The sequence below is a fragment of the Rhinolophus sinicus genome, linkage group LG02, assembly GCF_036562045.2.
Source record: "Rhinolophus sinicus isolate RSC01 linkage group LG02, ASM3656204v1, whole genome shotgun sequence".
NCBI classification, from domain to species: domain Eukaryota; kingdom Metazoa; phylum Chordata; class Mammalia; order Chiroptera; family Rhinolophidae; genus Rhinolophus; species Rhinolophus sinicus.
Window position 1 is genome coordinate 45,906,401 of NC_133752.1, and position 3,977 is coordinate 45,910,377.

Consider the following 3,977-nt stretch of genomic DNA (forward strand, 5'->3'; position numbering starts at 1 on the left):
CCCCACCCCACACACACACTCTGGTTCAAGCCATTGTTTCTCAGTCTAGTTGTGTAGGACACAGTTTCCTGGCCCATGCTGGTACTATGAGCCTTGTGCTCCCCCCCCTCTGCCCTCCCCCGCACTGAGGCAGTCAGTCACCGGTCCTTGGCCGGCCGCTCACAGAAGCTCTTGTCGGCTGCTGGCCACTCACTCTGGCTGCTGGCCACTCATGCTGGCCACTGGCCGCTCCTGGCAGCACACGGTAGCCCACGACAGCACAGCAGCCCTTGGCAGCTCACAGCAGCCCAGCTCCAGGGAGAGCCATTGTTCACAATAGCCTGGGTAAGATTAGCAAACAGAAACACATATACAGGCCACAAAATCTCACTGTCCTCTCAAGGACATACCTTCCTCCACCTTTGCCTGCACTTCGGCCTCCCTGGAATTCTTCCAGTTGCCAGAATGCAGGGTGCTCTCCCCTTCTGGTCAAGAATGCTAGTGCCTGACCCTCGTCCCCAGGTAACTCTTACTCATCCTTGGGTTCAAAGGGCACTTTTTCAAATTAAGTCCAGTCTTTCTGTTATGCACTCTCAGAGCAAGGTTCCTTTTTCTTCACAGCCCTTTTCAGTCTGTAGTTTACATGTTCATCTGAGTGATTAATGACTATCTGCCTCTTCCACTAAACTTGAGTCTTCATGAGGACAAAAATCCTCTGCTCATGCTCCATATCGTATCTCCAGCCGCCAGCAGTGCCTGACATATAAGGAGCACTCCATAAATATTTATTGAATAACAGAAGCCTCCCAGTGGTCAAAGAAAAGAGAGAAGCATGAAAAGTTAAAATATTTACAAAATCAATAATTAGAAGCAAACACATTTTCCAGGAAAAGCATAGCTTTTTCTTTGTCCGAGTTTTGAGCAAAATTTTTCCCATGGGTCCATAGTTTTGTGTGAATTTGTAGGCAGCATCCTTATATTGATATAATACATTTCAAACAACTGTTTTCTTAAAGCATTACTCAATATAGACGTATGACAACATGCCAGATCACCATTCAACATAAACAATTCTAATTGGGGCAAAACAAGGTAATCCAAGGACACAGTTTTCTCAGAGTTATGATTTAATACAAAGGTATTAATAATGGAGGGGGACTGCATGTCCTTCAAGCCTTCCTTCATAAATATTTCTTCAGTGGGGATTGTGGTATGATTGGACAGCTGAGAGTTGACGGTTACATTCTCTGTGAACACATACAGGACTAATCCACATTCATTCTTTGACAATCAGCAGGAAGCAGTATGATTATTCAATTGACTATTGTTCAGAGTAGAACATGCATTCATCTGGACAATGACTCATGGGTTCCATTCATTTGTGAAAGAAGATGGTGGTTCATACTCCCCTCTTGTGGCCACTTTGAAATATACCGATTGCACACAGGAGCCCAGTAAAGCAAATGAGCAATCAGATTTCTTCATCTGAGTCAGATAATCTGAAAATCACTCATTCTCTAGTCCTTCTAGAATGTCAGGCCAATTAAAAAAAAAATGACAGGATGTTTAACATCTTAAAACAAGGTTCAATAGACTTTGTGTTAAATTTTCATTGATCAATGTTTAAGAAACTCAACATTTGAGCTAAAGGGGGAAGGTTTGATGCAAATATGAGAGGCCTGGTCACTCCTTGCACTTTACCCTTCCTTAATTATATTTGCGTTCTCTCCATTTGGTTCCCTTCAACTAGCACACCAATAGATTTGGAACTTTTGGCGAATGTGGGAAGGATTGATCTGATGAATGAACCAATTAATGAAGTTACAGGTGCTCATTTTACAGATCTTTATTGAGTACTTGCCACTCTAGAAAATCAAGGTTATATAAGAAATAATCCCTGCCTTAAAATAGCATCTTAGGGGAAAGACAACCATATACACATAACTATATTACATGATAAAAGTGATAAATGCCCCCTAAAAATTAAATTAATATGCTATTTCCCTATGACATAGGACAAAGCCAGAGATGGGAAGTGAAGGGTGACAGTTGATGAGCTGCTTCTTCTGAGTCCACACATTTTATGTAGTGCAGGACAAATGTGCATATAGCACTTACTCTGCATCAGGTATTCTACGCACTTTATCAAAAATAATATACTGTTCACCTCAGACCCATTAGAATGTGTGTGTTTTAATGTGTTGTTGAGTTAGCTCTGACTCCTGGTGAGCCTATGAATGAGCAATGTCACAATGTTCTGTCCTCAACAGTCCTCTCACTCAGCTCCTGTAGCATCCACTAGGATGATTACTATCAAAAAAGAAAAAAGAAAAGAAAGAAAAAAACAAAATATAACAAATTTGGTAAGGACGTGGGGAAATTGGGACCCTTGTTTGCTGCTGTTTGGAATATAAAATGGTATAGCCTCTGTAAAATCATATGGCATCTGTGGAAAAGAGTATGACCATTCCTCAAAAAATTTAATGTAAAATTACCATATGATCCAGGAATTCCCTTCCTTGGTGTATCCCCAAAAGAACTGAAAACAGGGTCTCAAAGAGATGTTTGTACACCCATGTTCACAGCAGCATTATTTACAATAGCTGAAATATAAGAGCAACCCAAGTGTCCATTCTCAGATGCATGGATAAGCCAAATGTGGTATGTACATACAGTGGGATATTATTCAGCCTTAAAAGGGAAGGAAATTCTGACATAAACTACAATATGGATGAACCTTGAGGACATTATGCTAAGTGAAATAAACCAGTCACAAAAAGACACTGTATGATTCCACTCATGTGAGCAGTCAAAATCATAGAGACAGAAGGTAGAATGGTGGTTGCCAGGGCTTTGAGGCACAAGAGGAAATGGGGGTTAATGTTTAATGGGTACAGATTTTCAGTTTTACAAGATGGAGAGAGTTATGGAGATAGATGCTGGTGATGGTTGCACAGAATTATGAATGAATGTATTTAATGCCACTGAACCATGCACTTAAAATGGTTAAGATGGTACATTTTATCTTATATGTTTTTTACTACAATAAAAAATTATTTGTAATAAAAAATTACCAAGCAAGGAAAAGAGAGTGAAGGGAAGATAACACATAAAGTGGCAGCTAGCTTTAAATTCCTGGCCCCTAAGTTCGCAATTGACTTCGTAGGCAGTGAGAAGGTATTGAACGCATGCGCAAGAGCTATTTGTCCTGCTATTTTTGCTGAACCTCAAACAACTATTCACATACAACATGACAAGTACTAACAAGATGAAAAAAATTATAATTATAAAAAATTTGACTGCATTTCCTCAAAAAAACAACCATAATATTTTCAAAAAGTTACTCCGCCTTATTCCTTTATAAACTTTTTAGAGTAATGAATACTGTTGCAAATGTTTATACAGAGTTGAACAGAAAAATATGAATGACTCAGTTTCTCCAAGCATAAATTATAATAGTCCATTGATTACATCACAGTAAATTGTGTATTTTTTTTGGCATGAGTTGTGTTTTAGTCAACTAGTGAGGCTCATCAGTCAAAGGGGCAAAACTGGTTCTTGGGAAGGGCAAAAAAATCTTATTTTTATATTTATATAAAACATAGCCATAGATATAGTACATAAATGGATAAGCAGTATATCTGTGATATTACAATTTCATGGGGGGCGGGGAACACTCAGAAAAAAATGTTCAAAGGGCCCTTTGGGAGAGTGATAATAAAAGAAATTTTTGAGAAATATTACACTAGAGAGAACAGGCTTTGTGCAAATCGTTTGTTTTGTCTCCGTTTGAGTTGCCAGCCAGTGAATGCCAGCGTAGACACTAACCAGTCCTAATCTGGTCTAACCTTTTGCTAGAAATCAAGCCTCAGTTGCATTGTCACCAACACTTGTGTGTATAACCAGACCACGCAAAATCTCTATAACAAATCCAGTGCTCTTGCACAACTATAATATTGACAAAAATACAAATGCCCTTGCTCAAAACCAAGAAGAAA